Source organism: Cornus florida, unplaced genomic scaffold (genome assembly GCF_030987335.1).
Source record: "Cornus florida cultivar Cherokee Brave unplaced genomic scaffold, ASM3098733v1 CherokeeBrave_3.0.0_Hap2_Chr01, whole genome shotgun sequence".
Lineage (NCBI taxonomy): Eukaryota > Viridiplantae > Streptophyta > Magnoliopsida > Cornales > Cornaceae > Cornus > Cornus florida.
In genome coordinates this window covers 85,120,352-85,147,018 of record NW_026775571.1, presented here as the reverse complement: position 1 = coordinate 85,147,018, position 26,667 = coordinate 85,120,352, and the positions used below count along the sequence as shown (strand labels likewise).

At 36.5% G+C, this 26,667-nt stretch overlaps 1 pseudogene; it reads right to left on the bottom strand.

Moving 5' to 3' along the window:
* Positions 1-11,533: 11,533 nt before the first annotated feature.
* Positions 11,534-17,986, bottom strand: LOC132276635 (ankyrin repeat-containing protein NPR4-like; annotated as a pseudogene).
* Positions 17,987-26,667: the final 8,681 nt, after the last annotated feature.

The window sequence follows — 26,667 nt, the reverse complement described above, 5'->3', positions numbered from 1 at the left end:
CATAGACTACTTGGATAGGAGGTTGAATGCGTATAGATTATTACCCATGGATAGTTGTGCATGTAAATATATAGATATATATTATATATATATATATAAAAGAGAAAGTAATTTATTAATTACTTTTATGGTAACTTGGATAGTAATATTTAATCTGATGTATATGTTTTATATTCAAATAATAAAAATATACATAGATTTAATACGTGTTATGTTTTAAGTTACTTTATAATATTATGGTAACTGAAGTATTATTGGATAATTCATTAATAAATAATGGAATGTGTATAATTTATTTATTTAATAAAGATTTACATAAATTATATACGTAACATATTTTACTTACCTTTTTAATATATATAAAATGAAAAATAATTTATTAGTTACTTTTATGATAACTTGGGTAGTAATATTTAATCTGATGTATATGTTTTATATTTAAATAATAAAAATATATATAGATTTGATACGTGTTATGTTTTGAGTTACTTTATAGTATTATGGTAACTTAAGTATTATTGGATAATCCATTAATAAATAATGGGATGCGTATAATTTATTTATTTAATAAAGATATACATAAATTATATACGTAACATATTTTAGTTACCTTTTTAATATATATAAAAGGAAAAGTAATTTATTAATTACTTTTATAATAACTTGGGTAGTAATATTCAATCTGATGTATATGTTTTATATTTAAATAATAAAAATATACATAGATTTGATACGTGTTATGTTTTAAGTTACTTTATAATATTATGGTAACTTAAGTATTATTGAATAATTCATTAATAAATAATGGGATGTTTATAATTTATTTATTTAATAAAGATATACATAAATTATATACGTAACATATTTTACTTACCTTTTTAATATTTATTTTTTTAGGTTGACTTGGATTGGGAAAAGGGTTAGGGTTATTTTATTTAGCCTATAAATATATAGTTATAGGTTGTAAAAGGGGATTAGAAATATTCACGTGATATATTCTAGAGAGAGAGAGAGAGTTAGAGAGGGAAGGAGGAAAATGAATGAAGGAGGGAAAAAAAACCCTGTAGAGAGAAGATCAAGGAAGAAGAAGTTTAACTTTCAATCTGAAAGTTTAATGCAAGTTCTTCTTCTATCTCTTTCCTTTTGATTCGTGTTTCTGTACATGCCAAGGAAATTCCAAGATTTATTAAACACATAAAATTAAATAATTATGCATGTTTAATTGGATTAGAACATAGATTTTATGAATTTGGTTCATATCTGTTCTTGTGTTATGAATTGATAAATGCATGATTTTGATTTGATTTCCGGTGTAAATTTTTACATGTTTAAATTATATATTTTTCATATCTGTGGGATGATGGAATGTAGAAATATGCCTAGGATTTCTGAACATTAAATAGGAACTAGGTTTGAGTTTAAATAAATTTAAATAGACTCAATCATAATGATGCTTGCTATTTGAATGTTTTAAACAAACGAATGGATTTAATTTTTTAAAATGTTTTAGCAATTGAGATTAAATGTGTATGATAAATTAGATATGGAGAATGCTTATTTGACGGTATAATAAAATATATTATGTATAAGATTCAGTTTGTGTAGGACATATGATATAGGAAGCTTAAATAAATAATAAGTCATTCCTATTTTGTGATAACTTAATATCATATTATCATAGTTATTTCTTGATTGTTTGATATATTTCTTTAATCGTTACATCAATTATTGGATTGTGTGGTTTAATGCACCAGTATGGGACGGTGGCATTCTAGGGACGGATTAACTTATCAGTTAAGTTCTACCTATTTTATATAAGGGAATGGATTAACTAAAATATTAAGTCCTACTTATATTCAAGTCAGGTCAGCTGAACAAGTTGAATGACTTATGGAGGATTAATTTATTATATAAGGGAATTGATTAACTAAAATGTTAAGTCCTACTTATATTCAAGTCAGGTCAGCTGAACAAGTTGAATGACTTATTGAGGATTAATTTATACTAGATAGGATGGTTACTAAATTTTATATATATAAGAATGGTGCCATGATATGAGCTTGAGTCTCAGGATCAGTGGTTAGGGCGCGTATATCGCCAGGGATGTGTAGCTAGATATAGTGTAGTTGTGTACCCTGATAGGTCTAGGTATTCATGCCCACTATATGTGCGTTTTGCATATTGCCTACTATTCAGGTTGAGACAACCCTATAGTTTAGTGAGGTTCCTTTAGTGTGTGTATATATATATATATATACGGACTACTAGTTACTGTTAGATTGACTAGGATGTATACGTGTATCGGATCTCTGCTTGGACTGTAGTAAAGTAGAACTTGTTTGTGGGCCTGACCCACTATTATTTTTCAGGTGTTCGTCAAGAGTAGAGGTTGTTCGTGCTGAGCGGGGATCCGTCTACTTCATTCTTCCGATACTACATAGGAGTTCCTTTATGATTTAGTTTTCTAATTTAGACAGTTATTATTGTCATTTGTTTAATTTGGATTTTCTAGGGGTCCACACAGTATGGATTCCCGAGTTGTATTTTAGAGGATCAATTGTATCAGAAGAGTTTATTAATTAATGGAAATATATTATGAGGTTTATTATTAGATTATCATTTTAGTTTCTTGTCAGCATTTTATTTATTTTTCTTTATTCTTTTGTACTCTGTGTTCGTTTATTGCCGATTTGTTTTTGATATCCTCGGGTATTCGGGCGCGGGCTTGGCCAACCCACAATCGGAAATCCGGGGGTATCACAAAAATTCTCTATTCAATGGATATACTTAACTCGGTCCTACATCACCTCCTAGCATCAGCATCTCTCTGAGCCTTTCTAGCATTTTTCCTAGCTGATTTAGACTTGTTCAGAGGACGAATGTCTAGCTTAGTCACAATACGCTGACCTGAAATAGACAAAAACATAAATAAGCCCGCTGCCCTTGAAACCATATCTGGTTGGGATGGCCCTTCACCTATTTGCTCTCTAACTTTATCCAGATCCATCACTTCACGTAGTCCTTAAGCACGGTACTACAAAAGCAATAATGAAAAGCTATTGGAGAATCCAAAACTTCAGATGCGAGGCATACTACAATTGAATGAATAATCTCGAAACTAGGCTGAATGTCTTAGTATTTTGGAAAGGTTTTTATTAGAATGCACTATGGAGAAAATGATGTTCATCATTCTTAATTCTAACAATATTTTAGCAGTGGCATTCCCTTACTGTTATTCACATTCTGTATCAAATAAAGAAACAGCTTTTGGAACATTATGTAAGAAAAGTGAGAATCAAAACGTACCGGATTCAAAGGATTAGTGCACCCCTCAAGGCAACATAACAACATTCCCTTAAAAACAAAAAAGAAGAGTCTATTCGAGGGGGAAATGAGAGATATTTTGTTCTTCCTTAACCCCCTATCCCTCCTTCCTTTTCTTCTCTCTCTCTCTCTTTCTCTCTCGTGTTTTCAAAAACAAACTCATGAGATGGTGGATAACAATTAGGAAATACGAAAAATCGAGAGCCCACTTTCTATTTATTCTCTCTATCACCTTCTATATCTATATTTTATCTCCTTTCTATTCTCAAAATGTTACTATTTTAGTCACTGTAAAAGTCCTTTTAATTAAGGCAATACTGAACTCATAAGAGGAATTTACTTGTTCTTTTTCTCTTCGCATCGCCTGAAAATTACCTTTTCTAGGTTTCTGAGCCTTTGCAGAGCGCCTGACAGCCTACCATTTAATTTAAAAATAATATTATTAATCAAATGGATAACATATTATCTTTCGAAAAAAAATATGGATAACATATTTACTTTATTTATTAAATTATATATATACTCTACACAAAGTCTCTTCATATATATATATATATATATACACACACACACATATATATATATTACTTTGGGGGGTGTTTTAAACCGCCGGTAATGTGTTAGTACATTGGTCACATGTTCATGCATAACACTTGCAGATACGTCATAACTACACAACACGTGATGGCACGTGCATAACACGTGCGAGAACATATCTGTCTCAATAGCTTTTCACCATTATATTTATTTTCACACACTTTACAAAATACATTAGCCTAAATAAGGGACCAATGTGGCATTAAATTTATACATATGTATAGGTAAAACAAAAAAAGTAAAGCATGCCAGATGGGCAATAGCCCAGGTACAAACCAACCTTTCCAAAGAAAGGGTCGAGGATTCAAGCCTCAATGGAGGCATGGGTGAGTTTGTTTAACCTTCCAAAAAACAAAAAACTAGCGCATTGGTGTTTTGAGATCTATCTTATATGAGTTGTCGCTATAAAAGCTTAAATCAGATGAAAAGCAAATAATGTTGCCAAATTCCACAAAATATTTGCTTCCGATTCGTCCCTCCCCCCTTCATCATTCATTCAACCACCCCGGGTCACGAAGAGGCTAGCCAACACCATGCCACACCACAAGGGTGCACACACACAAGTGTTCCCACCCTCGAGGTACATGCACACCAACGTGCACCCTTGCGTCCACCCTATTCATTCAACTAACCTGAGTCTCGTCGAACTTGTTCGGGGCATATCTTTTTGTACATGACTCGGTTTTCGACGCCGTTTCTTCCGTTGTTTATTTATTTATTTATTTTTTTCATTTTGGTTATTTTTCGTTCACGGTGTTTCCAAAGAGTTTAAACGAAATGTAGAGTTGAAAATTCTCTATTAAATGGATATACTTAACTCGGTCTTATATCACCTCCTAGCATCAACACCTTTCCCTAGCTGATTTGGACTTGTTCAGAGCACGAACGTGTAGCTCAGTCACAATACGCTAACTTGAAATAGATAAAAATACAAATAAGCTCGTTGCCTTTGGTGTCCGGACGCAAGGCACATGGCAGGAGTCCATTTGGCAGCCTTGGCTTAGGGTCACCATACCGGCTCGTTTACAGTAAGGCATGTCACCTCCTGGTTGAATTAGAGCATTGTGCCTTTTGGGCCATAAATGTGTTCAATTTTAATCTTTACTTTCTCGTTTTAGTCGTACTTTGTTTCATTCTTTACTTTTAGACTTTGGATACTAAACAAGGTTAATTCCAGTGCCTTAGAGATTGATAGATGTCAAGCATTGGAAGAGCAATGAAAAGAAGGTCAAAGTCAAACTCAAGGGGAATCCGATCACTCGGATTACATTCGGGCTGTTTTGGGAGTCTTCCAGGTGAATTTACTTGCAATATGGTGGTGGTTCTCCTTTTGTTTTTTAAGCCACAGCCAAATTAGCCAACTTCAATGGTTGGAATGAAGTCGGCTCCTTTCGCAGAAAGGAGGTGGCTCCATCCAAAATGGGAGCCGGCTCCCGTTGGATTAGTCCATTACTACTATCCAAATTCGTTCCTTTTAAAAATATAAAATAACATTTAAATAATATTTAAATTAATAAATAATTACTCATCATCAAACAACACTTAAAGGAGAGAGTTCCTACTGCTACTAGCGTAGGAGGAAAGTATTGTCCAAATTGTTTGAATTTACTCTTCCGTAAAGGTCCCTATTATGGTAAAAATGAGGTAGAGGATGAAGGGGCAATGGTGGTGGTCATATTGGCACGTCGGAATGATGTTGGTTGTGCGGTAGATATGGTGGTGATGTAGTCGGAAAATCGGAATCAATGGATCAGAGATCCAGTTTACAGTATCACTACCAGAGCATTGGTTGGATCAAAGAAGACAGGTTTTGATGAAGTTATGATGGAATTGTGTCTCTGAAAAGCTCGCCAATATCTATGGTGACGCACACAACTGAGTTCGGTGGATCTGTGGTCGCTGTTCCAACTCGACTTATGAGGCAAAGGAAAAGGGAGGGCGGATCTTGACGGTGAGGCAAGGGAAGAGGAAGGGCGGATCTTGATGGTGAGGCAAGGGAAGAGGGAGGGCTATTTCTTAATTCCCATATATATATATATATATATATATATATATATATATTTGTCAAGAGGTAGAGTGGTTACCAAAAGAGTTTTTTTTTTTGGTAAACCACTCTCTGTTTGGTTGCTGAGAAATGGAAGGAAAATAAAATGGATTTTTATTTTATTTTATTTATTTGGAAACAAAAATGGTTTTTTTTTTTTTGGTAAACTAAACTCTGTTTCTAATTTTTTTTTTTTTTTTGGTAAATTCTATATGAATTACTTTGCAGAAATAGTGATGGCCATGGCTTCTATTTTATTATTATTTTTTTCTCTCCCAGGTGGTGGTGGTGGTTGGGGTGACTATGGTTTGTTTTCTGCTCTTTTAGTGGTACTGTGCTTGTGGTGGTGTTTGGCTTTGCTAGGGAAGAATTGTTAGGTTATTTTGATTCATTAAATTGACATTATATTTACATAAAATTATGGAGGGTAATTTAGGCATTATATTTTATCAATTTGAAAGAAAGGGGTGTCGCAACAAGATAAACCAAATCTCGTGGGAGTGTATTAGCAAAATTGACTGAGGTTAATACGAGAGTAATAAACTGAAACATCAGGGGGGTGTGAGAGCATTTAATCCAAAATTTAAATATTATTACGCCCTGCTTGATTACAAGGGATTGTGTAATGAAAGTGAAATTGAAAAAAATTTAAATTAAATTTTGTCTAATTTCAAACTTTCAATACATCATTTTATATAAACAAATTCAACATTCATTTAGTTTTTTCAATTAATGTAATAAAAATCTATTTTTTTATTAAAAAAATCAAAATTAACAGTTTGTCTTATAGGAGTGTGGAGTGTGGAGTCGAGTTTGGTTTTTGGATTCGCGTTAAAGTGAGATTGATGATGTAAGCTAAAGCAAATAACTTAGACTGGAGCTCCGGTGGCGTCAGACAATTCCATCCTTCGCCGTCCGACGGTAATACATTCCATTTCTTTCAATTTTTCTCTCTATAGCTCTCTCTGCTAATTCATTATGTCTCACTTCTTTTTATTTTATGTACATAGTGAGAGGCTAGGTTTTTTATTTGGGGTAAAATCACATCTGAATTGGGGCAAAGCCGGAGCTCTATCTGCGCTATATTCTCTCTATACGGACACAGGTACATGCAGATTCTGAGTACTCTGTGATAGAGTTTTCTTTATTTTGAAAGAAAATTTTTATTTACATGAAGATTTACTGTTGTTTGATCCATGTTTTAGGTTTTCTTTTTTCTTCAAAAAAAATTGAGTAAATTGAGCCTATAAATATATATAAAAGCAAATTCATTGGTATTTTTACCAATTAAATCTTGATTTGGACTGTAGCAAATCAGTCACCTGAACCTAATAGCCCGAAATAATGCTAAAATATATTACTGGCTTGATAGGAGGATGGAAGGATGGATGAAAGTTATATTCTAGGGAAGGGAAGTTGGTTGGGTGACACCTTCTATTGTTTAGTTGGAGCCAGGAGGAAATGTAGAGGGGGTTTTTGGGTCTTATTTTACTTTTGTAGCTCTCACTGAATAAATTAAGAGTTAATAAATATGGGTAATAACATCTTTCGTAATTTATCCAACTAATATTAGTCAGCTCAATTTTGAATGGAAACAAAATGGTGGACCGGGAGGGATTTCTCCTTTTCCATTCAATTTATTCCTCCCCTTCTCTGCTCTACCAAAAATGGGATCGGAAGCTTGCTCCATCCCTCCTCTCTTACCTTCCTCCCCCTTTCTTCCCTCCTACCAAATATAGCATTAAAGCAGGGTCCAATATTGTTTTGAGTCATCTAACACAACTATACCAGAACCATATCCTACTTATGCATGATATTTCTGCCACAACATTAAATTCAGGATCTTGGAGACAGTGTCTAATTTTTATAAATCTGATTATTAGGTCTCCTTTTACCCTCATTCGCTGAAGACATCTTTTAGATAGTTGTTTCTGCCTTTTTGCTTTCTTTTTAAACTGTTTATATTGTGCAAAGATTGTTCTCTCAAGTCAAGTAGAAGGATTGATTGATGGTTTCAATTTTTTGATAATACTATCAAGTGATTGATATGTAGGAGTTACAAGAAGATGAATGATTGAAGAAGATTTAATTTATTTCTTAAAAAAAGAAAAAGATCAATATATATTTAGTTTTCATCAGAATGCCTTGTTTTTATCCAAGAAATCCTGTAATTTTCCCACTTCGAACGACCTATGATAAAAGCCCAAATGAAGAATTTTCTATGACAATCTTGTGCCTTTGGTGAACTGCTAGAACCTTAAAATTGCACTCGTTTGTCTAAGACTACTGCTTATTTATAGAGTTGACTTGTGTTGTTTGATACCAAACCTTATCTTACAAATATGTCTTGTGTTAATAAAAATAACCAATGATGATATGGAATTTGTGCCCATATCTTAGAAATGCAACATGGTATATCTAAATGGCAGTGCAAGAGAAAATGAACCAAGATATAGGGAAAAGAAAAGCTCTCCTCCTCTTTCTAGCATGGCAGACATCATGTAACTAATTTAACACCTCTTCAGAATTCTATTATGGTTACAACTTTATTGAAGAAACATCTTGAGTTTGGGCAGCAGATATCATATTGAGATGACCAAGATATAGAACTAAACATGATATCTTTGAAAACATTTGTTTTCACACTTTTTGAAGTTTTAATAACAAATTTTTAGCGTGCTTCACATAAATAATATACTTCATAACATTCTAGAAACTCTTAAATTCAGGGATGGATATGAAGATCATTTATTAAGTCAAGAAGTAGGATGATTGATGGTTTCGATTGTTTGGTAATTCAATCCAATGAAGATTGAAAAGATTATTGAGTGATGGATATGGGAGCTACAGGGAGATTGGGGATTAAAGAAGATTTAATCAATTTCTTAGAAAAATAAGAAGATCAGTATATATTTGAGGTTTTAATTGGAATGCCTTATTTTCTAAACCTGGTAGCTTTCTCACTCCAGACCACCTATGGACTATGAGAAAAGCCCAAATGAAGAATTTTCTATGACAATCTTACTCCTTTGGTGAACTATTGAAAGTTGAAACCTTAAGATTCCATTAAAGTTGAAGGATTTCAAATGAATGGATTTAGGTTCACTGGTGTAACAAATATAATTCTCTTAAATTCATCATCATCATCATCCTTGCCTTAATCCCATATGAATATTCATATGGGATTAAGGCAAGGATGATGATGGATTTAAGAGAATTATATATATGAATTTCAAATATCAAGGTATGAGGAGTAATTTGAAATCCACGCTGGAATGGATTCAAGTTGCCTATGATTGTCATAAAACATTTCCCTTAAACCCTTAATCTAACATCACCTTGAACTTCTGAATCCAACTCTCAATAGCCAACCTTTTACATAAACTCAAATCCCATGATTTGAAATCCATTCATTTATGCAAAGGAACCCTAAAGTGTGCTCACTTGTCTCAGAGTATTGCTTAGTCTTAGGGTTGAATTGTGTAGTCTGAATCTAGCACGCTTCACAAGAAAAATATACTCTATAACATTCTAAAGTTCTTAGAAATTCAGGGATGGATATGAAGATCATTCTTTAAGTCAAGAAGTAGGATAATATATGGTTTCAATTGTTTGATAACACAATCCACTTGAAGATGCTATGGGAGTTACAGGGAGATGAAGGATGAAAAATTATTTAATCAATTTAAGAAGATCAATCAATATGAAGTTTTAATTGGAGTGCCTTGTTTTCTAAGCTCGGTAGCTTTCTCACTCCAAACCACCTGCAGGGCTTTGAGCAAAGCCCAAAGAAAGGATTTTCTATGACAATCTTACTTCTTTGATGAACTATTGAAACCTTATGGTTCCTTTTGGATCGAAGGATTTCAATTAATGGATTTAGGTTCAATGGTGGAAGAATAATAGCTTGATGAATTTGAGAGGATTTGAAATGAATGGATTTAAGAGAGTTATATATATAGATTTAAAATACTCAACATTATATAGTGGGTTTTAAAAATAACACGGTAGAAGGAGTAATTTGAAATCCACTCCAGCAATGATTCTAGTTGCCAATGGTTGTCATAAAATATTTCTCTTATACCCGTCAAGGATTATAGTTGCCAATGATTGTCATAAAATATCTCTCTTATACCCGTCAAGGATTATAGTTGCCAATGATTGTCATAAAATATTTCTCTTATACCCCTAATCTAATATCACTTTGAATTTTGGAATCCAACTTTCAATAGCCAAGCTTTTGCGTAAACTCAAATCCCTTGATTTAAAATCCGTTCATTCATCCAAATGAACCCTGAAGTTATGCTGAAGAGTCTTTGAGTATTGCTGAATCTACAAATTTACCTTGTGTTAATAAAATACTCCCTCTATCCCAATTTAGTTGTCCATCTTTCCTTTTTGGGTTGTTCCAAAATACTTGTCCACTTAAAATATTCAAACAACACATTTCACATCTTTCCATAAAATATTCTTGAAGTTTTGAAAATTTTGAAACTTAATTATATATATATATTCAAAGTTGAAAGTGTAACTTAGTAATTTTCAAAGGGAACAATGCAATACTTACATGTCGCCTTAAAAAGTTTCTCTCCAAAATGGACATATGGAAATGTGCCACTCTCTTAGAAATGCAATGTAATATATCTTAGGGGATTTTTCGATATTAATTCTATACCAACAATAATAAAAATAAAATAATAACAAACAAAGATTTTATTTATAGACTTCGTTTTTAATAACAACCGTATATAATATAATATAAGAAAATCACTATGAAATAATAGGCCAGTGTTATAAAATCAATATGATAAACTGCTACTGAATTTAAAGTGAGTAAAGAAACTCTGGCCTGTATAATGCAGAGGCACGCAGTCTTGCACTATCCTACAGCCTTTATAACACTCCAGGTCCTAACGGACTATGAAAGGTTCCAAGATACAACTCCAGTGCCTTCCAAGCGCACGTTAACATTAGTACAGTCACCAAGTCTTTCATGTCATGTTGTCCAAAAACTCAAATATATAAAACTGAAAATATAGAAGATTGTATTTTTCGTTGCAGGAAATGAGAAAGGAGAATGGAAATAAGCGATAGTTTTAGGAAGTAATAGGAAGGCAGAATAGAAGTTCATTGTAGATCAATCTGTTGGAGAAACGAGATATTTATAGGCTACTTCACAACTCTAGCCAAAAGACATGGTCGTAAATATTCAGAAGAGTTTTCAGCCGTTGGCTATCAAATCTCTCCTAACAAATAAAAGTTTTAAAAAGTTTTATTTTATTTTATTTTTAAAAAAACTAATGCAAAAGTGAATCAAGATAAAGTTTTCGCCTTCTTTCTAGCATGGCAGGCATCATGTAACTAATTCAGCATCTCTTACTTCAATGTTCTATTACGCTTTTGATTGAGGAGTCATCCTGACTTTGAACAACATAGATCATATTGAGATGACCAAGTTATATAGAAGTAAACTTGATATATCTGAAAAATATTGTTTCCACACACCTTGGATGTTTCAATAAGAAATAATTAACGCGCTTCACAAGTTCACATGATGAATATAACATTCTAAAAAATGTTATACATTAGCATATCTTTATGTTTCCGAGCAAAGATTCCTTGTCCATAAGTAGAATGCATCATGTCAGCCAATAGTGGGAACTGCAAAAATGCAAATAATGTTACTGGAATAGCAGTGGCTAGTGCCACAGGGATGACAATCCATGCCAGTTGATTGCCAAGTAGAACAAAAAAGGTTGCACCAAAAGCGATAAGCATTGATGCTATAGAAAAGAAGAGGGTTGTAAGACCAATAATCAACCTATTTGGTAAGGAGTTGAGGAAATCTTTTTCGGCATATCGTGACGTAAGGATGGATAAAAACATTAATATAGAAGTGACTGAGGAGAAAAGAGCAGATGCATCTGATATGGCAAAAATTATGAATGGCTTGGCTGTAAGAAAAATGGGGGTGCCTTCGTTATTGTTCCCTCCCGGTACAGCGAAAATTGCAGCAAACATCACTGTGGTAATAAGCGTTGCGACAAGCATGCATGATGAGGCAGTGTCCTTCATCCACACTTCTCCTTCTTTGACCAATTTCTTATGCTCCTTAGTAAATAACATTTGGGTTGTTTGCCCTTCTGTGTTTCTTATCTCTCTGTATGATGGTAGGACATTCTTCTCCACTTCCTTTGAATGTTGAGAAGAATAAAACATTACAAAAACAAATTTTCATTTTAAATGAGAATAATAAAGATTAAAAAGAAATTTAAATTTTAAACTAGCAATTACCTTAAACCATAATAATTCTCGTTGCATCTGAAGTGCGGCACCGGAGACAGTATTAAGTCTATCTGAAGGAGCCAACTTTCCAGCCAAGTGTAGCATGTTATTGTTCTTTGTATCTCTATAAGAAGTAATTAAATCCTTATGCGCTCCTATGCCATAAATAAGTTTGAATATCTTTTCTTGGCGATGCATAACTGCAATATGAAATATGCTTCGGCTTTGCCCATCTACTTTCCAAATTAGATCGGGATAGGATGAAATAAGCTCAGCGATAAACTCAAAGTTTCCGAACTCTACAGCAACAAATAATGGTCGTGAAGGGCTTTTAAGTAAGTCCCTTATGTGTGAGTCATCCAATAACAGAACTTGTTCCCAAAGACACTTGAGCAACTTTAGGGCATGCATGCTTATTAAGTTTTCCCCTCGAACATCCTTCATTCCTAGAGTCGGAAGTAAAACTAAGCAAGTCAATGAACAAGTGAAGATGTAGATAAGAAACTAATTGCCATATCTATAACTTCTGCTGTGTGCCAAACTAATCTTTTTTCTTTTTCTTTCTTTGGTAAGGTGGCTAGGTGCCAAAATATTTTAGTGAAGTAGAGAGAGACTGGAATTCCTAACATAACTTTTCAATTTTTATTTAACCGAATGTATTCAGACTCCTTAATATTATGTAATTTCTATTTTCTGAAAAAAAAAAAAAAAAAAAAAAAACAATCATATTTTGTTGAGAAAAATAAATTTAATAAGTAGAACAATACACTAATTATATTTCACTAAATTTGAAAGTTCTTATTTTTTGGGAAAAAAGTATTGAAATTTTTATCTTTGTTAAATAGTTGTATGGTTATGTTTCTAGTGTCTTGTACAAGATTTTGACCAAGATTGTGAAGTCTAACGACATGCCATAATTGGGTTGTTTGAATTCTTAAGAGACAGATAAAGATAGAGAGTAAGTACAGACCTTGGGAGTTTTTGTGATTCTGGTGTTTGGACAAGCTAGAGGTGTTGCTAGATGCATCCGGTGTTTGCATGTGGATCCCTTCAAGATGAATAAAGTTAAATTATATATTCTGAATACAAACTAATGATTTTGATATCCAGTGTTCAAATTTGTAGAAGTTCTTCATTCTTTTACCTATTCATGTTCCTATCATCCAGGTTGGCCTCAAACTAACTTCTTACTAGTGGTGTGAAGGACTGAATCGGACAAATTCTTTTCTACATTTTAATCTCAAAGGGACCATGTGAGTCCATCTCAAGAAGACCGCATTGTTCCATTTTCAAGATATTCTCAGCTTCCTTCTCTCAAATGTTTCCATATTCCCTCCTCTTATAATAATTCAACTTGGGCATTCTTTTAATTAAAACCTTGCTATTGAGGAGGCAAAGTCTTTTATCTCAGGTTGTCTACCATTCAGCTTCCTTCCCTTGTGATTTTTCTTTCATATTGATGAAGTGGCAGTCTAATGTTCCTACTGCTATTTTTAGCTAAACCTGTGCAAGTCAGTTTACTTGTGCACAGGCTAGCTAGTGCTTTAGAACCTAACCAAGCAAGCACAAATCTAATGTATAAGCTTTCTATGCCCCATAAATGATTAACTTGAACAGTAAACAACTAATTGCTGACAATTTTCAACTTTACCATCATTTTCTTCTTCAATTTCACCATTATGTACATCTTCTCTCTGTATTTTCTCCCTCATTTTCTTTTTTCTTTTATCTTCTGGTTTCCAAAAGAAATGAAAAGAAAAAGCCAAAACAATACTACAAATTCAATCATAGAGATTTCTCAGCCAAAAAGTTAAAATTTTCTTCCTCATTTTCTTTTTTCTTCTGGTTTCAAAAAGAAATGAAAAGAAAAAGGCCCAAACAAAAAAACAAAAGATTTTGATCATAAAAATTTCTGAGCCAAAAAGTTAAAACTTCTTGGCATACGGAATGAGTTATATTTCTCTCAGAAATCAACATAGCAACTTTGCCAAACTATTTTAGAGCCTAAGGTAGGAGAGCCCAATATCGCGTGCTTGTTTGTTAAGATACCAAGCTCGCAATTCAATCTAAACTTAAAAAGATTTAGCATGCTGAAAAACCTTGCTATTGAGTCATGACGGTAGCGGTGGCAGAACATTGACATAGTGAATCTGACAGTTGTAAAACATTGTGATGGTTATAAATTTAGTAAGAATATGAATTTACAAGGAAATAGGGAAACTAACATGAATATATACGTCTCTGCCAGATTCCTAGCTGACTTGTGCCAGAGAATGCGGAAGGCTTTCGAGCTAAAGCATGAAGGGCTGTCTCGCCATTTGAATCCTGCTCAATGGCTAATTCTGGTCGGGGCAGGAGTATGTCCAAAGCTACATCTAAGAATAGCAGGACATGATTGATAAGCCTGTTCGCAGCAGTTTCTTCAATATGAAAGCATGCAAAGTAGAATGTAACCTTACCATACAAATCAGAACTGATAGTAGCAAGAAGTAGACTGAAATAGTCTTCCTTTCTTAGATCTTTTCAGTCAGTGACCGAGTAGAGAAATCGCACCATGTCCCTGTAACCTAACAGAGCAGCCATGTGGAGTGCTGTCTTTCCCGTACTACCCCTCACCGCTGGCAAGTTCGTGTTCTTTTTCACCATAATCTCTGCAATCCTTGTAATTCCTGATGCAGCCGCAAAACAAAGTGCTGTATTGTTGGCCTTGTTTTGCAACGCTAAATCTTCTGGATCCATCAATTTGACCAACTCCTCCACAAACTCGGTTTGTTTGGCCCCTGCTGCAATGTGAAGGGCTGTTTCCCGCCTTTTTGTGATTCTAGCAGTTAGTGCATGAGGATGCAAACCGATGAATTCTTTAGCCTTGTCCCAATCACCTGTGAGTGCAGTTTTGTATAATGGCACATACATGGCAAGATTTGTGGTTGGTTTAGCTCCTGCCAGAAATTATACAGGCAAGACAATCAATATAATAAGTTTCTAGCTAACGTATCTGTGTATTGCAGGTGATGTTGAAAATATAGTGTTTGCACTGGCATGGTTCAGCATTTATAATTTTGACGTGGTTTTATTTTAGCGGTTCTTGATATTTCAGGTACAAGATTAAATTGAGGGTAAATTACATTGACCTTCCTTTTAGATTAACTAACCTACTCACAGCACCCCTTAATTTTTGAAAACTACTCTGACTTCCCTGTAAGAGCTTGTCTGTTGACTCGGTTAACAGAATATGCAATTACCATTATTTTCTTAAAATTGTTTGATTGAGAAGTCAAATAAAACTAAAAAGACTAAAATAGCCTTTTATATATCAAAGCTTACATCTTTCTCTCTAAAAATAAAAGCAATTCAATCTGTATTCACATACTTAAATATATGCATTTACATATATATATATATATATATGGGTTAAGTGTAGAAAACCCCTTGTTGTATAGCTTTTGTGCACAATGCATCCTTCCTTCTCAAACTTGAGCGCCATCACTCCCCAATTTTCAAGAACGGTGCGTTTCAGTCACTGTTTTCAATAAAAGTACAAATAACTCCATTTTGACCACTTTTTGGCAAAAAGTAAATATGAAAATTCCATTTTGTCTTTTTTCTTTCTATTTTGTCCCTAGTGCATAACTCCTATTGTAATTGGACAAAATAATCATTTTCCGTGACTTGTATTTCTACTTTTTAAATTATTGTGTGAATTACACTCACTTCTCCCAAAGTTTGAGAGTATTACACTCATTGGTTAAGATTGGAAGTTTGAGAGTATCACACTAATTGGTTAAGATTGGATTTTATTACGGTGACACCGTAGTTTGAAGCTACGTCACACAATTCTTCGTATGCTCCCGTTCTCAAGCTCAGAGCATGCTTACGCTCCGGCATGCTTTCTTACTCAAATTCTCATTATTTGTAATTTAATTTTGTACATTCTTGTTTTCTAATTCGCTCCGACTTTATGCGACTTAGGGCCTGTTTTATTTTATTTCTTAATTCAGCAATGAATGCGAAACACGGTAAGTGATTTTTAAAAATAAGTTTTTTTAATAAAATTTTAGTACACCACTTAATATGATAAGTATCGTTTAAAAGAGGCTAAAATTTTACGCTTGGGGAAAGTAACTTATCGTTTATTGCAGAAGACGGTAAGTAATTGGGTTTAAAAAATAGCTTTTCAATGACTACTCTACTCTCATACAATCGCGTTCTCTCTTTTAGGGTTTCTCTCTACGATTTCTCTAGGCCTCTCTACAATTTCTTTAGACTCCTCTCTGTAATTTCTCTCTGCGTTTGAGTTCTCTCGTTTGAAAAACTCCTCCATATATATTTTGTTGGTTGTAATTTATTATTATTTTTTGTTACTTTTACATGATAGAACAAATTTGTGAAAAATATAATTTTACCTAAAATATTTTAAACACGACAGATTGCCTTTTTGTTACATTTAAATTGATTCATATATATTTGATTGCTTGTTGTTGCTAATGAAAATGAATTACATGGAACAAATTTCAAAAAAATAAAAAAAAAAACGTAATTATACTTGATATATTTTAAACATGGATATAGCCTTTTGGTTACCATTCATATTGATTCGTTATAGAAAACAATTATTTATATAACAAAATTCTATTCAATTTCACATATTTTCTTTAATATTTGTAACACTATTTTTATACCCTACATAAATATTATGTAATTATTTATATAATATAATTTTATTCTAAGAATTGTTTTCACGTACTTTCTTAACACTCTTTTCAATACCCGTAATCCAAAACTCATATGTTTTAAATTTTATTTTCTTTAATTTTTGTAACATTCTTTTTGATATCCAAAACCTATATATTTTAAAATTTTCATCAATTATTTATATAATAGAATTTTATTCCTAAATATGAATTCTTTTTCATGTATTTTCTTTATTCTTTGAGATGTTCACATTTTGTATGAGTACTGCTTGAATATTGTTAATTATTTAAGTTTGAATTTATATATTTTTTTTTATAATTAGATTTGACATTAATATTCATTGTTCAATTGATATATTTTAGTTGAGTGAATGTTGTTGTTTTATTAATATTTTTTGTATTATAAATATAAAATTGTTATGATTATCAGATATTAAGAAAAAAAATGCAATATATATAACTTTCAAACTTCAGCTTTTATATATAATAAACAATTTTAATAAATTCGCTTAAAATTAAAACATTATCCAATAAATTTTTAAATTAATACATTTGGTATTTAAAATTTAATACTTAAAATTTTAAATACTAAATTTTAAATTTTATCAAACAGCAACTTAAATTTGAAATATGATTACACTCAACTCAACTGTTATTCATCCTACTGTGACATCATGCGAATTGTCTGTTTTACCCCTCCATCTATTGAAAGGATAATGTTGACTTCACTTTACTTATCCAATATTTATTTTTACAGCTGAACTTTGTGGATATACCCTTCAGGTTAAGATTGACCTAACTAGTGAGTTGCAGAGCCATTTGTTCTAGCGACATCTTCCCTCACCAAACGGCGAGAGCTCATCGGTGTCTTCTCCGGTGAGCTTAACTACTGACCTCGGCGAAACTTCAGTAGGTCACGTGACCTGCATACAAAAATCTGGTGAACACACGGCGAGTTTCTGTCACCGCTCCGGTCAGCTCTATGCTGGTATATCTCCGGTACCGTGAACACAGAGAACTGCACGGAGGTGAAGTGCAGGCCCATTTCCACGACGGCAAAGTCTTAGCAAGCTCCTAGTGCCGGCGAAACCAAACCCAGTTCGTGATTAAGTTCGGCGACAGCTCCAAACTCCAAGTGTATACTTCCAGCAAAGCTCACGACTGCTCCAAACTGGCCGATTTCGATGGTTGTAGGTCTGGTTCTACCAAGTACACAACGAACTTATGGGTTGGAGGGCGGCATGTGGATCGTTCTACCGAGTACACGGTTCTTCATCGTTCGACGGTGAAAAATGGCCGATTTCAATGTCGCAGAAAACTGGTCCGGGAGCTATGAGAGAGTCCCTCTCTGCTGATGGTCGGAAGGAGGAATTAGGCGTGGATCTCCAACCAATTCCTTCTGGTTTGGAGAGGCGGCACGTGGATATATATACACAGAGAGGGAGCGGGGCGACCCTCGCGGAGGTAGATGGTGGAGAGAGAAGCGATTCATTTGTGGCTGGGGGGAGATGGAGGTGGAGAGAGAAAGAGAAGGGATGGCGGCGGGGGGTCGACACGGGGCTGTTCCAGAAAACAAGTTAAATAAATTGGGGCCAAAGTTGTCATTTAACATAAAAATACTTTTATCATTATAAAAGAATTAATATATTAAAGGGTAATATTGTAATTTTACACAAAATTAAAGTCAAACGTAAATAGGGAGTCTCATTGTAATAAAGCCCGCGGGTGTATTTTACTATATCGATCACGGAGAGGGGTTTTTGTACTTGACCGTGCATATATATATATATATATGCACACCCAAACATTGGGCTCTCTTTCCTCACTTTGAAGGCTTCTGTACAGCCTCCATCAACAATCACAATTTGAGAATTATATCAGAGGCTTAAGTTCACATGGTATATAATTCTGAATTAAATATAATTCTGAATTTGGTTTAATGAACCTTATGTCGAAAGTCGCATGCGAAAACCACATTCACGATTGACCTTTGTGTCTGAAAGTTACAGGCAGGTTTCTGGTCTTCGCTACAATACACTACCTGTAACAATAAAACAAAAGCAATTGCCACATACCTAAATGAATGATTTTTAACCCAAGGACTAGATTCAGAACATTATCATGCTGAAAAACTCGATCAATAGGCAAGGCTACAATGAGGATGTTAGATCTCTTTGCTTATCAGTGAATCCCCTAATCTGTATATACCAACACAATAAATGTAACAAACTAACTTGTAAGGGGTAGTATGTGAACTCCAGTTTCAATTTTAATTTATATTTCTGTTTGTGGATGGCGCGCGCTGTGATTACATGCACAGGCTGAAGCTTTAACCGAATCTGCTCCCCATAGCGTCACGAATACCCAGCCTTTAGGGACGGTGTATCGTAAAACTATGGATATACCGTCCCTCAAGGCTGGTATTAGTGACGCTAACATTTTACCATCCCAGTAACAGGACCAAGGGACAGCACTAAAAAAAACTGTCCCTAATAATAGTCTGTGTTTCTTGTAGTGGTATATATATTTATAGTTGCATGACTGATATTATTAAAACAGAGAAAAATAGAGTTTGCCAAGTCGTACGTATAAATGGTGTGGGAAATGTTTTGACATACTTACTGTCAAGTGAGCTTACCTGAAACAATTTGTGGTGGGGACGCCGGCGGAGGAAGCCCATCAACCCGGAGTTTTTCAATATTAATGATTGTAGCTAAATGATCAATTTTAGCCTCTTCTTCCCAAACATTATCTCCATCTATTATTCCAGATCCAAGTTGGCTTATCGCATCTGGAGGGGAGAGATCATCTGGGAAGCATGACTGGACTGAATCATCTGATATCCAAGATCCACTTTCGCTTCTCGGGTCTGGAGAGGGTGAATGATTTCGTCTCAACCTCACGGTCCTCCTCAATCTCCTCATGTCTTTACTCTGAATCTACAGCCGGATCGATGTTTCAAAATACAACAAGTGTGAAATGGTATAGAACACAGCAAACATCCACCTTCGGATGTTGCTAGCCTAGGGATATGTGGGACACTAATCACCATTCGTCCGTAGTTGTCTCATGCGCACAGGCTTATCAGTTATGTCCTGCTATACTTAGATGTAGCTTGGGCCATTTGTTGATGTCGTTTGTAAACAATTTCTGCCAGATGAGTATTCCAAGGGTTCAACTTCAACTTTTAACCTTCCCCGTAAATTGTTTAGGCTTTACAAAAACAAATTGGATCTTATACATACATTTGCTGATGTTTTTTTTTTGTCCGGGCTATGCTTGCCCTGCTCTCTAGCTTTGTTTCTTTGTATTTGGTGAAAAAAAAACCAAAAAATTAGTTGGTAGTTGTCTCATGCGCAAAAGAAACGGCTGAACAGTGAACATTACGAGGCGATGCCTTCAAGGCTTCATTGTCATCATCTTCAACAGTGATGCTTTTGCATTGTTCGTTTAAAAATCACATCCCAAAAAGTAAAATGTTGAACATATGGCTCAATTCGAGGCTCGCGTCCCTCATGATGTTATCAAGATTCTTGGCCTCCAAAAATGTTTGCCCGGTGTGGGCGTCATTTATTGAGAGCTGACAAGGCATGTTGACAAGTCAATACGACGCTAACTAAATCCTCCGTGACGATTTAAAAAGTCAAAAGCCTCGAAGGACCAACCCTCGAGCACCCTAAGCCATGGCATCGCTCCAGGCCTATCAAGTCTCGAAAGATCAAACTTTGAGCACCCTAAGTCCTGACATTGCTCCAGACTCATCAAGCCTCGAAAGATCAAACTTCGAGCACCTTAAGCCCTAGCATCATTCCAGGCCTATCAAGCCTCGAAGGAACAAACTTCGAGCAACCTAAGCCCTGGTATCGCTTCAGGCCTATCAAGCCTCGAAAGGTCAAACTTCGAGCACCCCAAGTCCTGGCATCGCTTCAAGCCCATCAAACCTTGAAAGATCAAACTTCGAGCACCCTAATGCCCGACATCGCTCCAGGCCCATCAAGCCTCGAAGGAACAAACTTTGAGCACCCTAAGCCCTGGTATTGCTCTATGCCCATCAAGCCTCGAAAGGTCAAACTTCGCGCACCCTAAGTCCTGGCATCGCTCCAGGCCCGTCAAATCTCGAAGGAACAAACTTCGAGCGCCCTAATCCCTAACGTCACTCCAGGACCATCAAGCCTTGAGGAACTAACCCTCGAGCATCTCAAACATTGGTGATACGCCAGGCAATATCACTTTGAAGGATTGAAGCCCGAGAAGGCTTGCCATCAGAAATTTGCATATAGCATGAAACGAAGGTAGGGTCTTTGCGGCTATAAAGAATTTATGTTGGGAAGCTTAGGAGGATCTTGGTGGATGAGATCAAGAGGTGCCTTCGCTTTTAGCAAGGCCTAATTAATGAAAGGATGGAATTACACATGTTATGACAACAAACCTTAAAATCACATTTAATGTTGTGTGAGGCTTGAACAACTGGCGGCCAAGCAACATTTAATGCCCTTGATTAAGGGAAAAGTGACATGGTAAGGTAGTGCAAGGCTCGATGAAAAGATTAGACTCTCATAAACCTCCAGGATTACCCACGTAATTCTGATTAGGAGCAATGCATGCCAGAAACCATGCACAGAGAGGACCATTGGGTAACTCTGATGTTTTCAATTTTCAGCATTTTTTATTTTTCTAGAATTTTGTCGCCGTAAGGGCATTTTCTTCTTTTACCGTTTTGTGTACCGGACACTACGGGGGGTGCCGGTCATGTCTGAGAGTTGTTTGGGACATTTCATTAAGTTCAGGACTCTTTGAAATGTAAGGGTGATTTTTCTTTCCATCTTTCAGTTTTTCGGATCGGACGGTCCCGTGGGGGACCCGCTGCCGGTATTGTTGCATCCAGGGATTTTGATAGGGTCTATTTGCACTCCATGCATTTTATTTGATGTGCCTTATGTGCATTTTATATAGTTGTGTATATGTATGTGTATATGGTGTAAATTAAAGACAAAAGAAAAGAGAAAAATAAAAAGAAAAAGGTGGGGCCCACAAGCTTTTAGAAAATGGACCAAGACCACATTTTGGTCTCCATTTATTTCTCTCTCCCGCAGGTGCACTCTCTCCCCTCTTTTTCTTGATTTTTTCTTTTCTTTTGAGTTCAACTTCAATCCTAGATCTCCCCTTCATCTTTTGATATTTTCAAGTGCCGTTTCTGGCAAATTAAAGAGCAAATCGAGGGCTTCTAATTGATCGGAGCCAATCTCTTTTCGGCCATCATTTGGAGGATCCTAATCCTAGGGTTTGAGGTGTAAAATTCGGGGTTTGTATCATTTTGAGGTAGGGGTCTCTAATTCATACTTTTCTTGTACTTTTGTGAGTTTCTCTACTTGAATTGATGTCAAGCATGCTTAAATTAAGTTGATTGTTTCCTTAGATGATTTAATTGAGTGTATGAAACATGTGATTATGTGAAAATGTTGGTTTACTTGAAAAGCATGATAAATGTTAATTTTTTATGCCTAAAGTATTATAAATTGCTAGCTATGATGTTTGGAAAGTATGCGTAATTGTATTGTTGAAAACCCCTTAGTAACATAGCATTGAAGGCATGAGACATATATATGCACATCATTGGGTTCGCATGGATGGGAATGATATATTTTTTTTTAAACAATAAAAAAGGGGGATTTTCGGGAGAATTTTGATGAAAAGGTTTTTTGTGAAAACCCGGTCGCCGCGGGGTTACCAAATGACCGGAGTGTTAATATAGCCTAGGGGGAACTAGGGAGATTGCCCTACCATGGTTGAGCTAGCTGGGCCCAAAATGACGTCGCGGGGGTACCAAGGGTTAGGGACACTAGCCAATCCTTCCCTCGTGTCACTGCTCCCTCGTGTGACTGCGGGGTCACCAAAGGGCGGGTTATATTAACAGTTTGAAAATGAATGATTTGAATGTTAATACATCGACATACATTGCATTTCATAGCATCATGTGGTTTATACTGAAATTGGATGTTGTGTTACTCCTTCCCGACATAGTATGACCCCGCTTCCCATTGTTCTATTATTTGTTTGGATTCACGGGGCCACAAGAGGTGTGTCTTAGGCACTACCTACTGAGCTTTATGCTCACCCCATTATTTAATATTTTTCAGGAACCGACGTAGTAGATGCGGACCTTCCACAAGCATGAGGATGACTAGAAGTTTATCTTATACCTTTTGTATATTTCCCACTCTTTTGTAAAGTCCTATGTTTTAGAAAAGTGTATTCATTTTGTAAATCATGGTCATGTAATTTAATTATGATATTTGATGATTTTTGGATGTAAATTTGATAACACGTAAACACTTGTTGATGAATGGGAAAGGTAATCAAATTTTAATCTATTATTGAAGTCATTTAATTGTGTTTCATCATGTGTTGCTGTCGTGAATTCAGATTTTCAGTTCATATCAGGCTCATCATGGGTTTAGCATGTACCACACATAGTCAGTATGCATCCTAATGAGCCTCCTCCCAAGATTGCATGTTTCGGCCGGCTGATCCTCTCCATTAGCCGACCGAAAGTCCAGGTTCGGCCGACCGAACTCCCTCCGTCAGCTGACCGAAACGCCTACAGTGAAAGTCCCGAGAGCCTATAAACTTCTTCACCGTTTCGGACGACCGACCATGTAGGTCAGTCGGCCGATCATGCCTTGGTAGCCGGCCGATGAAGGCCTATCAGCCTGCTAACTGTCCCTTTTGACCTAGGATGTTAACCAGCATTGTAAGCTTGTATCCTTGAGTATTCTGAGTGAGTCTTATGACAGGTTTGAACATAGGAAATGGAGTGTATGACCTAGTTAACCTCGGGTTCAGGCAAGGACCCGGTAACGGTCCGAATCCATGGGTTCGGGTCGTTACAGTAACAACCAATGGAATTTTGGCCTATAAATAGTACTATCCCATGAAGGAATGAACAACCAGAAAGGGGTAGCTGTTATAAGATACTGTATTTTTGCTCTACCACCATCTTAATATTGATAGTTGGTCTTCTTCTCCTCCTCTTACACTGAGTCTTTCCTCTGTTTCCTTCATATTTGTATTTTTGATATATTCGTTGTATAATTATTTATTGTTTGGTTAAAAAGAACCCCTACATTTTGGCGACTTTGCTGGGGAATATTAGTACAAGCAGATGAAATCACAGGATATGTTGACTCATCATTTAGAACCCTCTGTTGGAGGGGGTGGTGACGTTCCCTTCCAGTCTCAAGCGCCGTCACACGTTTCCAACGCTCGTGCACCTCATATCACGCTGCCGGAGAGTTCAGCAGCCCTTTTCGTTTATGAAGAATTGTTGCAGTCTAGCCGTGACCTCAATGATTGTCTTGACAGACTGGAGGCCCTAATCATAGAGAGTGCACGGGTTATAACCGCTTCTCCGGCCAGAGTAACCCTACCTGAACATGACCTACCAGGCAGTTCATCACTCATGTGCCACCATTGTGGTATCCGCCGACGCTGGCTCAGGCAGCCCCCAAACCTACCATGATTCAAGTTTCGCCTCTGGCCAACCTTTCTCCGGAGTACGTCACTAAATCCATATTACGGGATTTCTTCATGAAGCATGCCCCGTTTGCTGCATGCGCATTGGTATTACGCACCGAGCCACCCAAAAAGTCTCGCTCAGACTCCATACCCGCAAGGGTACATCATTCCGAAGTTCTCCAAGTATGATGGTGTAAAGGGAGATGCTGACGAACACTTGCAAAGATTCGTAGAGTCTCTAGGCCAACATATCCAGGACGAGGTCCTGTGCCTCCGAGAATTCTCCAAATCCCTCACAGGACTCGCCTACAGATGGTTTAGGAGCCTCGAGCCTAACTCGATCACCACATGGCAGTAGCTCTCCTAAAAATTTCATGACAAGTTTAGCCAAGCCATCGAGAGGGTCACTACCCTCTCTCTCACCAAAGAAACGCAGGAACCCCACAAGGAGCCTCTTAAGTTCATCTCTGGTTTTTAAGCTCGCGCAAAGGAATGCTTTGAGGGAAGCAGCGAAAGAGACCTGGTTGATATCTACATACAGGGCATGAGCAGAACTTACAAAGTGCATTTGGTTAATTTAGGACTCAACAGTTTCAGTGACCTCACCACAGCCGTGCGTAACATTTGCAAGGACCTCGCACCTCCCAAAGTAGAAGTCGCTAGGCAGGTCACTCGCAAGGACACGCCAGTCACTTCTTGCAATGACAGAGCTAAGAAGCTTCGAGAAGTAGATTCAAAGGCTAAGGGGCCTTGAACAGAGCGAACTAAAGATCGTCCCCCATTTTCGGTGCGCATAGAGGAAGTTACTAGTACCTTTGAGCAGTAGGTCAAACATGGTGTTGTGGCATTGCCTGTTCCTCATAAGAAGCCGACTGCACAAGATCGCGCCGATCCTAATTTTTGCATCTTTCATGAAGCCACAACGCATCCCACAAGCGCCTGCAGAACCCTGAGGCGAATCTTTCAACAGCGACTCGAGGGTGGTGATCTTGAGTTAATCGCACCAAAGGATGTGCGGCGCAATCCTTATCCTCGCCATCGCGGTGTGGCCATGGTCACTTATTATGATGAGATTAAAAAAACCAATCCCCTGCATTTAAAAACGCAACAACATGAGGAGTACTGCGTAGTAGGTTCGTCAAGTCAGCATACTTCCCAGCAGGCCTCGTTGATTATTTTCTTCTCCGAGTCTGATAAGAGAGTTTCTATTTCTCAGAATCGTCACCTCTACGTCACCGCACAAGTCAATGGAAGGGAATTCCGGCGTGCTTTTCTCGACAATGGATCCTCCATTAATATCATGCCCTGGACAACTTTCCAGAAAACTAGTTTGCCCCAGGATCGCCTTGTCAAAGAGGCTATTGAAGTATATGGTTTCAGCAATGAATCCCACCAGACCCTCGGTTATGTGAATGTTGATCTAGCAGTTGGTAAATTCTGCGCTCCCACTAAGTTCCACATCATTAAGGCCGACACCTCCTACCATGTGCTCCTTGGGCGGGCATGGATGCACCATTTTAGTATAGTGGTTTCAACCTATCACCAATGTTTCAAAGGTATTTTGGGCAACAGGCTTCAACCTATCACCAATGTTTCAAAGGTATTTTGGGCAACAAAGTTATCACGGTCCCGTGCTCAGATAAGCTTTTTGCCAAGCACGAGGCCCATTTTACTAAGGCCCTCTTCTTTGATGACTTGGGCGATGAGGATGAAGAAAGATAGGCAAATATCATTCGTACACCGCTGCCCAAGTGGGAAGAGGTACAGCAAGGCATCTTCTAGCTTCCACAACCATACGTTCCCCGTCGCAGCACAGAGGCCATTACTCCTCAGGAGTGTAAACAGGTCCGGTCGCCGGATGGGTGATATGTCTACCGTTTATGATAGTGTATGGGCTCAACTTCGATGAGCCTGATTGTCGAGCCTACATCTGTGGAAGAAGAGTTACCGCAACTCCCAGATCTAGAAGAAATCAATCTCGCCTCCACAGGGCAAGAGCCACGGACTACTTTTGTCTTCTCGCAACTGGACCCGTCACTACGAGACAGCCTCATTTGTCTTTTGAATTTTTTTTTCAGACATCTTCACTTGGACTTACAGCGAGATGCCAGGACCCCAGCTCGTGACATATCATCTTAGCACCATACCGGGCTCGTGCCCTGTGATACCCCTCGATTCTAGAGCTATGGGTGATCAAGTCCAAGCACAGAT